Source organism: Bufo gargarizans, chromosome 4 (genome assembly GCF_014858855.1).
Source record: "Bufo gargarizans isolate SCDJY-AF-19 chromosome 4, ASM1485885v1, whole genome shotgun sequence".
Classification (NCBI taxonomy): domain Eukaryota; kingdom Metazoa; phylum Chordata; class Amphibia; order Anura; family Bufonidae; genus Bufo; species Bufo gargarizans.
Genome location: NC_058083.1, coordinates 146,527,225 through 146,544,275, shown reverse-complemented (window position 1 = coordinate 146,544,275; position 17,051 = coordinate 146,527,225). Strand labels below are relative to the sequence as shown.

Genomic DNA, 17,051 nt, shown 5'->3' with positions numbered 1-17,051 from the left:
CAGCAGAATAGGCCGAGGCGGCAGCAGCAGAAGAGGTAGCAGGGGGAGCCTGAGTGACTTCCTTGGTTTTAAGGTGTTTACTCCACTGCAGTTCATGCTTTGCATGCAGGTGCCTGGTCATGCAGGTTGTGCTCAGGTTCAGAACGTTAATGCCTCGCTTCAGGCTCTGATGGCACAGAGTGCAAACCACTCGGGTCTTGTCGTCAGCACATTGTTTGAAGAAGTGCCATGCCAGGGAACTCCTTGAAGCTGCCTTTGGGGTGCTCGGTCCCAGATGGCGGCGGTCAGTAGCAGGCGGAGTCTCTTGGCGGCGGGTGTTCTGCTTTTGCCCACTGCTCCCTCTTTTGCTACGCTGTTGGCTCGGTCTCACCACTGCCTCTTCCTCCGAACTGTGAAAGTCAGTGGCACGACCTTCATTCCATGTGGGGTCTAGGACCTCATCGTCCCCTGCATCGTCTTCCACCCAGTCTTGATCCCTGACCTCCTGTTCAGTCTGCACACTGCAGAAAGACGCAGCAGTTGGCACCTGTGTTTCGTCATCATCAGAGACATGCTGAGGTGGTATTCCCATGTCCTCATCATCAGGAAACATAAGTGGTTGTGCGTCAGTGCATTCTATGTCTTTCACCGCTGGGGAAGGGCTAGGTGGATGCCCTTGGGAAACCCTGCCAGCGGAGTCTTCAAACAGCATAAGAGACTGCTGCATAACTTGAGGCTGAGACAGTTTCCCTGGTATGCATGGGGGTGATGTGACAGACTGATGGGGTTGGTTTTCAGGCGCCATCTGTGCGCTTTCTGCAGAAGACTGGGTGGGAGATAATGTGAACGTGCTGGATCCACTGTCGGCCACCCAATTGACTAATGCCTGTACCTGCTCAGGCCTTACCATCCTTAGAACGGCATTGGGCCCCACCATATATCGCTGTAAATTCTGGCGGCTACTGGGACCTGAGGTAGTTGGTACACTAGGACGTGTGGATGTGGCAGAACGGCCACGTCCTCTCCCAGCACCAGAGGGTCCACTAACACCACCACGACCATGTCCACGTCCGCGTCCCTTACTAGATGTTTTTCTCATTGTTATGGTTCACCACAACAACAAATATATTATTTGGCCCAATGTATTGTATTCAAATTCAGCGGGATATAAATTTGAGGCCTAGTATTTAGGCGCTGGGTGACCGGTATGGATTTAGTGACAGAATTAGACTTGGAAATGCACAGAAGCGTGTGTGTGAAGTTATTCTGAATGACCCAATGTGCACCTTGAATATTATATACCCTTTTTGGGATAGATTTCAAATAGCTCTGATATAGCAGGAACCACTAAATTATGAAATTGCTAAATTGGGAATTGTACTTCAACCCAGAACAAAAAATGTGCTTTGACGGGCACTAAATAACTTTCCCAGCTACAACAGTACAGCGGTAACGAGAGATTTAGAGGGATTTAAATTTGAGGCCTAGTATTTAGGCGCTGGGTGACAGGTATGGGTTTAGTGACAGAATTAGACTTGGAAATACACAGTAGCGGGTGTGTGTGAAGTTATTCTGAATGACCCAATGTGCACCTTCAATATTATATACCCTTTTTGGGATAGATTTCAAATAGCTCTGATATAGCAGGAACCACTAAATTATGAAATTGCTAAATTGGGAATTGTACTTCAACCCAGAACAAAAAATGTGCTTTGACGGACACTAAATATCTTGCCCAGCAACAACAGTACAGCTGGTGGGTAACGAGAGATTTAGAGGGATTTAAATTTGAGGCCTAGTATTTAGGCGCTGGGTCACCGGTATGGATTTAGTGACAGAATTAGACTTGGAAATGCACAGAAGCGTGTGTGTGAAGTTATTCTGAATGACCCTATGTGCACCTTCAATATTATATACCCTTTTAGGGATAGATTTCAAATAGCTCTGATATAGCAGAAACCACTAAATTATGAAATTGCTAAATTGGGAATTGTACTTCAACCCAGAACAAAAAATGTGCTTTGACGGACACTAAATATCTTGCCCAGCAACAACAGTACAGCGGTGGGTAACGAGAGATTTAGAGGGATTTAAATTTGAGGCCTAGTATTTAGGCGCTGGGTGACAGGTATGGGTTTAGTGACAGAATTAGACTTGGAAATACACAGTAGCGGGTGTGTGTGAAGTTATTCTGAATGACCCAATGTGCACCTTCAATATTATATACCCTTTTTGGGATAGATTTCAAATAGCTCTGATATAGCAGGAACCACTAAATTATGAAATTGCTAAATTGGGAATTGTACTTCAACCCAGAACAAAAAATGTGCTTTGACGGACACTAAATATCTTGCCCAGCAACAACAGTACAGTGGTGGGTAACGAGAGATTTAGAGGGATTTAAATTTGAGGCCTAGTATTTAGGCGCTGGGTCACCGGTATGGATTTAGTGACAGAATTAGACTTGGAAATGCACAGAAGCGTGTGTGTGAAGTTATTCTGAATGACCCTATGTGCACCTTCAATATTATATACCCTTTTAGGGATAGATTTCAAATAGCTCTGATATAGCAGAAACCACTAAATTATGAAATTGCTAAATTGGGAATTGTACTTCAACCCAGAACAAAAAATGTGCTTTGACGGACACTAAATATCTTGCCCAGCAACAACAGTACAGCGGTGGGTAACGAGAGATTTAGAGGGATTTAAATTTGAGGCCTAGTATTTAGGCGCTGGGTCACCGGTATGGATTTAGTGACAGAATTAGACTTGGAAATGCACAGAAGCGTGTGTGTGAAGTTATTCTGAATGACCCTATGTGCACCTTCAATATTATATACCCTTTTAGGGATAGATTTCAAATAGCTCTGATATAGCAGAAACCACTAAATTATGAAATTGCTAAATTGGGAATTGTACTTCAACCCAGAACAAAAAATGTGCTTTGACGGACACTAAATATCTTGCCCAGCAACAACAGTACAGCGGTGGGTAACGAGAGATTTAGAGGGATTTAAATTTGAGGCCTAGTATTTAGGCGCTGGGTGACAGGTATGGGTTTAGTGACAGAATTAGACTTGGAAATACACAGTAGCGGGTGTGTGTGAAGTTATTCTGAATGACCCAATGTGCACCTTCAATATTATATACCCTTTTTGGGATAGATTTCAAATAGCTCTGATATAGCAGGAACCACTAAATTATGAAATTGCTAAATTGGGAATTGTACTTCAACCCAGAACAAAAAATGTGCTTTGACGGACACTAAATATCTTGCCCAGCAACAACAGTACAGCGGTGGGTAACGAGAGATTTAGAGGGATTTAAATTTGAGGCCTAGTATTTAGGCGCTGGGTCACCGGTATGGATTTAGTGACAGAATTAGACTTGGAAATGCACAGAAGCGTGTGTGTGAAGTTATTCTGAATGACCCTATGTGCACCTTCAATATTATATACCCTTTTAGGGATAGATTTCAAATAGCTCTGATATAGCAGAAACCACTAAATTATGAAATTGCTAAATTGGGAATTGTACTTCAACCCAGAACAAAAAATGTGCTTTGACGGACACTAAATATCTTGCCCAGCAACAACAGTACAGCGGTGGGTAACGAGAGATTTAGAGGGATTTAAATTTGAGGCCTAGTATTTAGGCGCTGGGTCACCGGTATGGATTTAGTGACAGAATTAGACTTGGAAATGCACAGAAGCGTGTGTGTGAAGTTATTCTGAATGACCCTATGTGCACCTTCAATATTATATACCCTTTTAGGGATAGATTTCAAATAGCTCTGATATAGCAGAAACCACTAAATTATGAAATTGCTAAATTGGGAATTGTACTTCAACCCAGAACAAAAAATGTGCTTTGACGGACACTAAATATCTTGCCCAGCAACAACAGTACAGTGGTGGGTAACGAGAGATTTAGAGGGATTTAAATTTGAGGCCTAGTATTTAGGCGCTGGGTCACCGGTATGGATTTAGTGACAGAATTAGACTTGGAAATGCACAGAAGCGTGTGTGTGAAGTTATTCTGAATGACCCTATGTGCACCTTCAATATTATATACCCTTTTAGGGATAGATTTCAAATAGCTCTGATATAGCAGAAACCACTAAATTATGAAATTGCTAAATTGGGAATTGTACTTCAACCCAGAACAAAAAATGTGCTTTGACGGACACTAAATATCTTGCCCAGCAACAACAGTACAGCGGTGGGTAACGAGAGATTTAGAGGGATTTAAATTTGAGGCCTAGTATTTAGGCGCTGGGTGACAGGTATGGGTTTAGTGACAGAATTAGACTTGGAAATACACAGTAGCGGGTGTGTGTGAAGTTATTCTGAATGACCCAATGTGCACCTTCAATATTATATACCCTTTTTGGGATAGATTTCAAATAGCTCTGATATAGCAGGAACCACTAAATTATGAAATTGCTAAATTGGGAATTGTATTTCAACCCAGAACAAGAAATGTGCTTGAACGGACACTAAATAACTCGCCCAGCTACAGCACTAGGGACAGATTTAGCTGGATATAAATTTGAGGCCTAGTATTTAGGCGCTGGGTGACCGGTATGGATTTAGTGACAGAATTAGACTGGGATATGGCCAAAAAATGAACAGACTATTGCTGGTTAAATGCACTTGGTGTGACAGCTTCACCCTGATGTAGGCTTTAGCCAAAAAACAACCACACCATTGAGGGTTAAATGCACTTGGTCGCAGCTTGTGCTGGCGCACCACAAGACACAAAATGGCCGCCGATCACCCCAGAAAAATGAGACTGACAAACGGTCTGTGCAGCCTAAAAACAGTGAGCAATTGAGGATCAGCAGCTCAATGATCCACAGCTGCAGATCGATCAGTTAATCAAGTCCTTTGGAGGAGTTAATCTGCCTAATCTCGCCCTACTGTCGCAGCCGCAACCTCTCCCTACGCTAATCAGAGCAGAGTGACGGGCGGCGCTATGTGACTCCAGCTTAAATAGAGGCTGGGTCACATGGTGCTCTGGCCAATCACAGCCATGCCAATAGTAGGCATGGCTGTGATGGCCTCTTGGGGCAAGTAGTATGACGCTTGTTGATTGGCTGCTTTGCAGCCTTTCAAAAAGCGCCAAGAAAGCGTCACAAAAGCGCGAAGAAAGCGACGAACACCGAACCCGAACCCGGACTTTTACGAAAATGTCCGGGTTCGGGTCCGTGTCACGGACACCCCAAAATTCGGTACGAACCCGAACTATACAGTTCGAGTTCGCTCATCCCTACTGATAAGCTATACATAGTTGATTATATTGATTTATTTATGATCTATATTTTATACCTTCTATGCAGACATATCCAGTGACCACCAGCCAACAGAAAGGCCATGACTAAGGTAAAATTCACAATGTCACCATCCAAACACAAGCTCTGGATCTCTGTATTTAGTTACTATTTGAAAGTCAGAGCTGAGGGTTTTACTTAAATTCTGCAGAATGGGGACTTTGTGGGTTAAACGGACTAGAATGTAGGTATAATGCACAACTTGTGATGCACATATTTCGCCGTGACCTAATTTACTGTGTTCTGTGCCAACTTTTATTCTAATTTCCCACAAGGCTTAAGTAATTGATGTTAGAAAAGTCACTTCTGCAGAAAGGATCTCAATGATTTTTAGATTTAAATGGCTTTTTAGTGATATGTCCTATTCTTTGGCCATATATGAATTCAGCAATCAACTCAATATTTATCCAGCACTGGTCAACAATGCAGAGAGTCACAAACCACCACATTCGTTGGAATTACCCCTTTCACCTTTCCTGGCACCCAATAAGGATAAAACACGGACAAGCAATTTGAAGGTTGTCAGGTCAGTGTAGTTGGTTTATCATGACTATATCACCAGGCATTGTAAGCATCTTGTGGCCCCGCACTGGTGGTGGATCGGCCGCACTTATGTAGAGGTGCCGGCCCACTGCCGCTTCTAAATGTAAGACAGTTTCCAAGCTTAGACCTTTTTCTATGCCTAAAGGGGCCCGTCTCATTCCAGGCCACACCCACTTTTTTAACCTGCGTGAGCGGGGAAAAGTCGCAGATTGCGGCAAAAAGGACCTTTACGCCACAATCTGTGCCACAAATATGCCCCCCCCCCCCTTTGTACTGTATATACTGGGTGTTCAGTACCTTTGCAAGCTAGAAATTAATGAAATGAGATCACTTCTGTATGCAGGAGATAAGTGTCCTATATGGTGTGTCTGCATATATTACAGTCAGCTTCAACAAGTGGGCTACCACGGGTTATTACCTATAATACACTCTGCTGTGGATCTTGCCGAGAACGCTGACCCCTTTTCATGAATCTGAAAGTGACATGTGAATGAGGACCTTATTTCTGGAGTTACTTCATTTTTTCCATCATACATTTACATGGCATGACTGTAAAAGTACGATGCAACCTGACTCCAGCCTCACAGTCCAAAGCCATGAATCGACCTTCAGTACACTGAAAAAGTCTTAAAGGGAGAAACAAGTGTCTGTTGATCATTCACGAGCTTTTCATTTCTAGGCCAAGTTTGAACAGTTTAAAAACAGCATTAGAAAATGCAGAATACAGAAGTAAACACCCGTGACAAGTACAGCAATGTCCAGAATCTCATATCTGTTTTCATCTATCTACATATTTATCTATCATATCTATCTATCTATCTATCTATCTAGCTATCTATCTATGTATCTATGTATCTATCTATCTATCTATCTATCTATCTATCAATATGTATCTCATATCTGTATCTATCTATCTACATATTTATCTATCATATATATCTATCATATACCGTATATCTATCTATGTATCGATCTATCTATCTATCAAATTTATCTATCTATTATCTATCTATCTATCTATCTATCATATATATCTATGTATCTATCCAGTTTTCAATTTTTTTTGACATTTCACCCAAAATAAACAAATAGGTACTTCAGTTTGAAATGTATCTTATTAGTAAATGTTTTCTGCCAAGATCATTGAATACATATATGTTCAACAAATTTCTGTAAGAAGTCTAAAAATAAATATTAAACGGGTTGTCCAGCTTTAAAGAGGACCTTTCACCGATTATGACAATGTGAACTAAGTATACAGACATGTAGAGCGGCGCCCGGGGATCTCACTGAACTTACTATTATCCCTGGGTGCCGCTACGTTCTCCTGCTATGCTCCCGCTCCGGTATCTCCGGTCACTAAGTTATAGTAGGCAGAGATTTCAGTCACTAAGTTATGGTAGGCGGAGTCTGCCCTTGTTCTGCTCTAGCGCTGGCCAATCGCAGCGCAGAGCTCACAGCCTGGGAGGTTATTTTCTCCCAGGCTGTGAGCTCTGCAATGCGATTGGCCAACGCTACAGAAGAACAAGGGCAGACTCCGCCTACCATAACTTTATGACCGGAGATACCGGAGGGCATAGCAGGAGAACGGAGTGGCGCCCGGGGATAATAGTAAGTGCAGTGAGATCCCCGGGCGCCGCTCTTCATGTCTGTATACTTAGTTCACAGTGTCATAATCGGTAAAAGGTCCTCTTTAAAATAATTTTTGGACTGGTATGTTTGGAGTTACCTGCTCCCTGCCACTGGGGTCTGGCTTCGGGTCATTGCTCTTCGGTTCCTTGTATGTCAACTTAAGAACCTGATGGGTCTCGGTTTTGCCAGTGACGGTAGTGGCACGCTTGACCTCAATCCACTCCGGTAGATGACAAGCTGGGACTTGAGTATGGTAAACCGAAGGAGTCAGAATCCAGCGGCAAGCAGGTAAGTGTATTTTCCCTCTATGGGTTCGGACATAGCTGGACATCCCCTTTAAAGTCATACATAGAGTCTCAACCCTGTAGTGGGCAATTCTTAAGCTAATCATACAATTTAGATGTATAATGCAAATTTCAACCAGATGGGCTGGCCATCTAATGGGGCCCCACTGATTCTTCCCCAATGGCAAGAAAGGGAAGGATAAAACTGTTTTTCTTTGGCTCTCCGGAGATAAGCTGATCCTAGAGGTGTCTGACAAGATCTTACTGTAAGATGTGCATGCACACATATGTGTGTTCGGCCAACAGTATGTAAAATGGATGCCCAGCCTTAAGCTTAGTATAATTTGGCTTAGTCTAAAACTACTCAATTGTACATTTAAACACACTGATAAAAGGGGTTGTCCAGGATTTTGGTATTAATGGCCTGTCCTCAGTATAGGATATCAACATCAGATGGGTGGGGTCCAACACCAAGCAGCCCTGCCGATCACCTTGTAGCTTCATCCCAGAAGTCAGCACTGGAAATACACAGCTCCGTCCATTAAGTATTGGGAGGAGCTGATAACTGTGGTGCTGCTTCCATTGAGGTGAAGGAAAGGCCATCTGTATTGATGGAAGTAATCATTACATCTGGCACCCCCCTGACAGCTGGCACCCAGCGGCTGATCCCCCCCCCCCCCCACTCCCCTTGACACACCACTAAGGCCATAAGTATCAAAATCATGGAAACCCCTTTAAAGTGAGAAAACAGAATCTACTTCAGATTGTAGAAAACACTAATCTGAGGGAACGGAATTACCTTTGTCAGATAAACCCAAGTTACCATGCCTTGAACAGTGATGTTCAGCTCCATAAGGTGCACCGTATCATCTGTTCCTAATAGTTACCTCCAGAAATACCTTCATATTGTCGACACTGGTGCACAGAATAATGCAATAGAGCCTATGTAGAAATCTGGTAGCAGTGCATAGTAACTGACATTGTAGAGGACTGTAGTACAGAATGATTCGCTCATCCTGATGAAGGCCTTTCCATATGGTAGGGCATCACCCTGAGTTAGGATGTATGGTGAATGGAAGTAGAGCAGCTTAAAGGAACTTACTGACATTATACTGATGTAATGCTACTGTATTTCAGGATAACTATGGGCATAACATAACATGGCATTACAGAATATGGAGGACATTTATAAAACTGGTGTAAAGTAGAACTGGCCCATAGCAACCAATCAGATTCCAGCATTCATTTTTCACATCTCCTTTGGAAAATGAAAGGTGGAATCTGATTGCTATGGGCCAGTTCTACTTTACACCAGATTGATAAATGACGCCATATCTTTTTAGCTAGCTGATGGGATTTGTATTGTATGTTATATTTTACATCTGATTTTATATATAACATTTGCCATTTATACATCATTTAAAACTACCCTACAGGAGTCCAGGAAGCTGAGACTTGGTGTACTGATTAGCAGTCCCTATCTGTTTTAGTCAGGGACTGAGGTAGTTAAAGCTGAATTTCTTACATGTGGCTTCTGATGAGTCAGATTTGGCTTCCTTTGACCCTGCAGATACATTATTTTCTTCCAACATTGTCATGGTCACATTTTTAACTCCATGTTACTGGCAGACAGAAGGACTGGTAAAGCAGCTCTTTAGTATGAGACTCTGCATACAGCCTCAGTGCATACGAATGAGAGGCTTGGCTTAACTGCAGTCAGAATGCAAAATATATCTAAAGTGTATCATGATGCAGAGAGAGATCCACAACGTAGATACGCTGGTCAGTGCAATCCATCTATTGCCTATGGAAATGTCACCACGAGAATTTAGATCTGCCCATCATGCCTCTGATAATAGTCATTTTTATCTGCGGCATGTACAATGATAATATCTTTTCCTCTACTGATAAACTATTATTACACAAAAATTTGAAAATCTGTAACATTGTCACAGATAAAGCAGGGATGCTCAACCTGCAGCCCTCCAACTGTTGCAAAACTACAGCTCTCAACATGCCCTAATAGCTGTAGGCTGTCCAGGAATACTGGTAGTTTTGCAACAGCTGGAGGGCCGCAGGTTGGGCATCCCTGTGGTAGTGTAGTTGGCTTAGGCTGCTTTCACATTTGTGGTTGGGTGTTCCGGACGGCAGTTCCAGCAGTGGTTTTTGTCCGATCTATTCTGAGCATATTTGCCAGGCAGCAGCCAGAGCTCTTCCGGACCCCATTATAGTCAATGGGGTCGAGCAGGTAGAACGTCAGTATCGGGCAATGCTGGATCCGGAGCATTCTGTCAGGCTGTTCTCTACTGGAAGAGCTCTCCAGAGGGTCTGTCACAGATGTTAAACTAGCCTTAACGGGAAACCGGTCCTAGTGTTTATAAATGTTTGAAAGATTTTGAGTACTATTGGAGACATGGACTGATGTGACAATCTCTGTACAGACGTAGAATATATTGGTGCCATATAAACAAAAAGCATAAAAAATTATATTATATACAGTACGGGTGGATAAAAATCAATGATTTAAAAAATATATATATATATATATATCTTATTTTTTTTATTTAAATCAGATTTTTTTATTTAAATCACCTTTTTTTCATATATATATATATATATATATATATATATATAAAATGCTTTTTGAGGAAAATATAATACCATCCAAAGGTTATTTCATCATGAATTAAAGATTAGTTTTTTAATTATGTAGAATAAGGCTGTATATGTTATTTTTTTTGGGGGTAAATAAACTCCATTAATCCATTCACAATGTCATGCTCTTCCAGAGGCTTTTGTAAGATTATTGGGCAGTTTCTCTGCCTACAAGATATTATCACAGATGCTTGGTTTACTTTTGCAGTTCTCAAAACTGAATTTGACTCAGCAGAGATCACATGCCTCTTCTTCACAGCAAAAATGTTATAACATGAATAGAGTTGAGAAAAAGACCTTAATCCTAACTTCTACAAACCTATGAATACAGAATCAACCTAATTAAACTAATATGAAAAATTTTTATTCTAAAAATCTTCATCTACCTGCATATTATAAGTTATACCAGCAAGAATTAGTCTTTATGTAGAAAACTAGGATTTAAATCAAGCCTTACTGACTAGTGATTTAAATCAGTTTGATTTAAATCAAATCCACCCTGATATAGTACTATCTATCTATCTATATACAGAATATACCTAACACCATAATACGGATAATAAGGATAAAATATAATATAATGCTTTTTTAGACCACATTAAATTACACAGACAAACATAGTATTAAATAAAAGTTAGGAATCACTTACAATTATCCTGGAAGAGATATGAAACATGTTGGGGTGGAGCAGCATAGCGGTCTGTATGAACTATTTTAATTTCACCATTGTTTTGTGCCTCTATTTATTATGGATATGGGATTCATACATTTTGCACATTGTCATATCTAACTGTGTCACTTGTGTAGATTAGGTTCTGGCATGGCCATTAATCCTGTAGTAGCTTTGTTTGGCACTGAGTGGCGATACTATAGTTCCTACTTCCTTCTTGTAAGCGATTGCCACCTTTTATTTCATACTATGTTTGACTAATTTTAATGTGATGTAATAAAGCATTATTTTATGTGTTATTACCATAATGTGGTGTGTGTTATTGGTACGTGTTAGTTTGGTATTTTTCACACATCAACGACAATATTTAGTACTGTACACTATTCATCTTCCACTCCCGACAGGAATAGCCGAAGCTGTATTTGAGAAAAAGCCCTCTGATTTGATAGATGTGCATAGATTGTACTCATAAATACTGTACTGACTATTTTGAATGGTTGCCCTTTACCATCATCCCGCAGTAGAAACTCTGCACTACTTAATATAAGGCTCCTGGGATTTTAGCCAAAAACTGAAAAGCACAGCTGAAGGGTAACACCATGCCATAGGGTGTCCTTTGAATATAATACAGTAGCCAATCTCCTATTCTAAATATAGAATGGACCCCCTTCCCCCGCCCCCATCGAAAAAAGAAACCTGAGACCCCAGGCATTATACTTTGCTGAACCTATACAGTCATCATTTACATGGGATGTACATACAGGGACATGGAGTAACAAGCTGTATCGGTATCCCAAATGTTCTCGGGCCTTTAAGGCACATTGGAACATAAAGTTCCACAAATAAGCAAAATTTACAGCCGGGTGAAAATGAAAATCTTCTACTCTAAAGAACAAGACATAAAAGCAATCATAATGAACCATTATGTTAAATGTTTAGACATCTGCTTTGAACATTAAAGGAAATGTTCCCCTGGCCGTACAGTGTATTACTATAAGTTTTCTCCATTGCACCCTTTGATGACCTTGTACATTTTATGTTGTGCAGTTGATGCCTCATATATAATTGTTAATCAGAAACTTCATCCCATCAGTGTCCAAGCTAAATTAATTCAAAGGCCAATTATAAAGCATGTAAAAGAGACTAAACCCAAATAGAAACATAAAAGTAAAAAGCCAATATCAATAATGTTCTACAGAGCAGAATAATTCAGTTATACAAAGTTCAGTAGACATCATGTAGCAACTGTTGTCAATCTTAAAGATTTATACAAGACAATAACATACATTTATTAAAAAATAAAAACTTTATTGAGGAATCCTTCAAAAGAAACCTAAAAAGGTACCTCTTTAGACAAGCCTACAACCAGTGACCCTGCTGCCTCTATACCACCATGACCAGCCTTACCCTCACCTACTGTGTCCTTCCTCCATACCTTGTAGATTGTAAGCCCTCACGGGCAGGGCCCTCTCTCCTTCTGTACCAGTTTGTAACTCGTCTTGTTCATGCTTAGTGCAATTGTCTGTATTATGGATGTATACTCCATATCATATGTACAGAACTATGGAATGAATGGTGCTTTAATAATAAATAATAATAATATCATGAGCAAAAAGTAATGGCAACCATCTTAGGGCTGTTTGTGGTCCCCCCATTACGGCAGCAGGTTATAAGTTTCCAGCAGAAGTACCATACACATGTTCATTTGGTTGTCCCAACTATGATATTGCCTTACATTGGTCTCAAACATTATCTTCCATGAACCCATAAACGGGTTGTCCTAAAATCACACAATTCACAGGATAGGTAAAAAGTGTCTGTTCGGTGGGGGTCTGTCTGCTGGAACCCCCTACCTTGATCATGAGAATGTAGACCCCACGTCCACCGTCTGAAAGAAGCAGTGGTCATGAAAGCACATTGCTACTCCATTCAAACTCTGGGAGTGTTTGAAATAGCTGAGTGCTGTATTCAGCTATATCTTCAGCAGTCCCTTGGATCCTCTGGAGAGGTCATTAGTATTTGATCGGCGGGGGTCCAACACCCAGGACCTCCACCGATGAGTGCAATGGCCTTCTTCGCTGCTCACCAAGCACAGTGCCATACATTGTATAGAAGCTGTGCTTGGTATTGAACAAAGAGGGAAGCTGCAACTAGGCCTCGTGACTGATGAATTTGTCATCACTGGCCTAGGAAAAGCTGGAGAAGGTTGTGGCGCTCACAGGAGCATCGATGCCTTCTCTAATAGCTGATTGGCGGGGGTACCGGGTGTCTGACCCCCACCGATCAGATACTGATGACCTATCCTGAGAATAGGTCATCAGTTATAATGTCTCAGAAAACCTTTAGCTTTTATTAATATAATGCAGCAGAAACTGATGTCTGAGAATACTGCAGATGAAGCAGTCATGTCAGGCAGCTACTGTACTAGCAGAAGTCTGAATATGACTTTGGATGTAGAAGAAGACACAGTAATAAGCAAAGTACAATGTTCATATTAAAACTAACTGGAACTAATAACTTTACAAAGTAACTAACTGCATTTTAATGACTGTCTAGAGGAACCTATGAAAAATTCATATCTAGTGATAGTGACGACATGGCACATGGCAAGGATGTCTATACCGTGCCTGTTTTATTGCAGTTGAAATGACTTGAGTTGAAGCCAATGCTGGATTCTGACAAAATGCTGAGGCCTAGTACAGCCCAGAAGTTATATTCATCAGGATCCTATCTCATTGTTGAAAGCATGTAGACAAACATTTTCCTGGTTGAAATCCCTAGGCATATAAAAACCTCACAAGTTATAATATCTGTGAAAGAAGTCTACGTGATCCATCGAATGATAGAAATTTATTACACCGTCCAAAATGGCCACCAGAGTTCTTTTGTGCTAAAGTCAATATAGCGTCCTTGGTTAAAGAAGAGCTGTCAAGTTTGCCATTAAAGTATTTTATGAAATAATTGTATTAAAATGAAAAATAACAATACAGGAACATATTTTCTTTGATTTTTTTCATTTTGCCATTGTTCCGTTATTCCACCTAGAAATGTATTTCTAGTTTTATTTATTTAATAAAATGGACATGTCACCAGAAGTGAGAGGTCCTCTTTAAAGGGGTTATCCCATCTTAGACAATGGGGGTATATCGCTAGGATATGCCCCCATTGTCTGATAGGGGCGGGTCCCACCTCTGGGAACCGCACCTACAAGGAGAACAGAGCCGGGGAGAGTTGTGGCTGGAGGACCCCGGGTTTCCCAGGGTCCGTCCACCACCAGGCGCAGCTCCCCGCCTCTCCCATTGAAGTGAATGGGAGCACACAGCGCATGCGCGGCCACCGTTCCCATTCATTTCTATGGGGCCAAGGGAAATAGCCGAGCCAGCGCTCAGCTATTTTCGGCAGCTCCATAGAAATGAATGGAGGGCGGCTGCGCATGCGCGGTGCGCCCTACTCAACTTTCTTCGCTCTGTTCTCTTTGTAGGTGCGGGTCCCCAGAGGTGGGACCTGCACCTATCAGACAATGGGGGCATATCCAAGCGATATGCCCCCATTGTCTAAGATGGGATAACCCCTTTAAGTGGGTTACTAGAAGGTCAGAAGACAACAGACGCTCACAATCTACAGCTATCTAACAGGGGTTTTCCGAGACGTTTATATTGATAGTGACCCCAATTTAACATAAATGTACAGTAACATATACTGTAGAAAGGAAATGACTACACTTAGGTAATATACTATGTACATTTATTGTAACCTGATTTACAAATACTTGTGAAGTTTTGGTTTGGGGGAATTAACCCTTAAAAGGGTCTTCCAACACTCTTATACTGATGTCCTATCGTCAGTATCTTATCAGTGGGGGTCTGACACTTTTTGAGAAGGCACCGGTGCTGACAGTAGTGCCACAGCGTTTCTCTGCTTTCCCTAGGCCAGTGATGACATGTACAGCGGTCATATGGCCTAAGAGCAGCTCAGCTCCTTTGTAGTGAATAGGACTGAGCGTGATACCAAGCACAGCAACCATACAATGTACAGCACGGTGAGGAGGCCGCGGCACTCACAGGAGCGCTGGTGCCTTCTCAAACATCTGATCGGCGGGGGTCCCGGCAAATATTGAATGGTGACCTCCATTTAAGGGTTAATTCCCCTAAATCCAACCTGCACAAGTACTGTCTTTGTAAACCAGGTTACAATAAATCTACATAATACAGTATATTACCACGGTGTAGTCATCTTCTCCTTCACATGTTACTGTACATGCATGTTAAACTGGGGTCACTACCAAAACCTGTAAACCTGAACCCCATCAGGTATAAGAAAGCAAGAGGCTGCTGACCAGTATTCCACAGGGAGATTCTGTATAGATGAAAGCGAGTGATCACGGGGTGAGAGCAGCTTATATTTAAAGCAAACCATGCAAGTGATTAACGGGATAGAGAGATGTCGGTGTAGAATATCCATTGAGGTCAGCTTCTGAATATGTCTAGCTGTGGGGTTTCCAGGTCACGACCACTGAAAGATACCATCTTGTTCTCTTTTAGTGCACACACTTTTGTGACTACAGTATCTATCTATTCATCTATCTATCTATCTATCTATCTATCTATCTATCTATTCTATCTATCTGTTATCTATCTATCTATCTATTCTATCTATTATCTATCTATCTATTCATCCATTCATCTATCTATCTATCTATCTATCTATCTGTTATCTATCTATTCTATCTATCATCTATCTATCTATTCATCCATTCATCTATCTGTTATCTATCTATCTAATCTATTATCTATCTATCTATTATCTATCTATTCATCTATCTATCATCTATTATCTATCTATTATCTATATCTCTGTCTGTCTATCTATTCATCTATCTATCATATATTATCTACCTTTCTATTATCTATCTATCTATCTATTATCTATCTATCTATTATCTATCTATCTATTATCTATTATCTATCTATCTATTATCTATTACTCTATCTATTACTCTATCTATTACTCTATCTATTATCTATCTATTATCTATCTCTCTATCTATTATCTATCTCTCTATCTATTATCTATCTCTCTATCTATCTATCTATCATCTATCTACCTGCCTGCCTATGTATCTCATATCTATTATCTATCTATCTATCTATCTATCTATCTATCTATCTATCTTCTACCTATTTTCTTTCTTTCTCTCTATTTATCCATCTAAATATCTAGCCACATGCAAATTCTAGAATTTATTGATTTGCATTTTTTAAAAATGAACCCTCAATCTGAATAATCTTACCCTCCCCCTTGACAGATATAACTAGAGTAATTACCGGCTCATTCAGTAAATTACTGACATCAGGACTCCTATAATAATACCTTTATCAGTAATGTATAATGACAGACATGCCCCTACTCACTCGGCTACCTTCAGTGTCATATTAATCCCCTACCAAGAACATGTCAACACAAAACGTACACCCTTCACATGTAGCACGGCCGCTGAGACCCTACTGCCTTGGGGGCAATCTATAATATTAAAATGATCTCTGTTCAGAGACATGAACTAGACAGTCATTTTGAAATGATTCCCTCATTACTATGTAACTAGAAGACAATAACAATATACTGGAACCCTCACTTTTATGCATTTGAAAAGTAGTCACTATAGACAGAGGCCATGATCCTTTTGGGTGGTCCTGGAGTTTAATGGCTTATAATTGGGCCAGCAAGCGCACAACCAGCTTTTATTATATCTAATAAATGCAGCCCGGACATGGCCTTCCTTTTCAAATGCACACTCTACATATTTTGTCGGTCATCCTGTCATTTTGCACAGCACCCATAAATCACGAGTAATAAACGAATAAACCACCAATATACCAGTTTGTCGTTCAGCGTATTTCCTTAAAATGATGCAGCTACTTTTCCATTACTGAGCAAGCGAAGCAATACATCGTGG

At 40.8% G+C, this 17,051-nt stretch overlaps 1 protein-coding gene across 12 annotated transcripts in view; it reads right to left on the bottom strand.

Annotated features, from left to right (window-relative positions):
* The window catches only part of MBNL1 (muscleblind like splicing regulator 1), a 207,134-nt gene that overhangs the window by 157,629 nt on the left and 32,454 nt on the right, over positions 1–17,051 (bottom strand). The gene's annotated exons all lie outside the window — the stretch shown is intronic.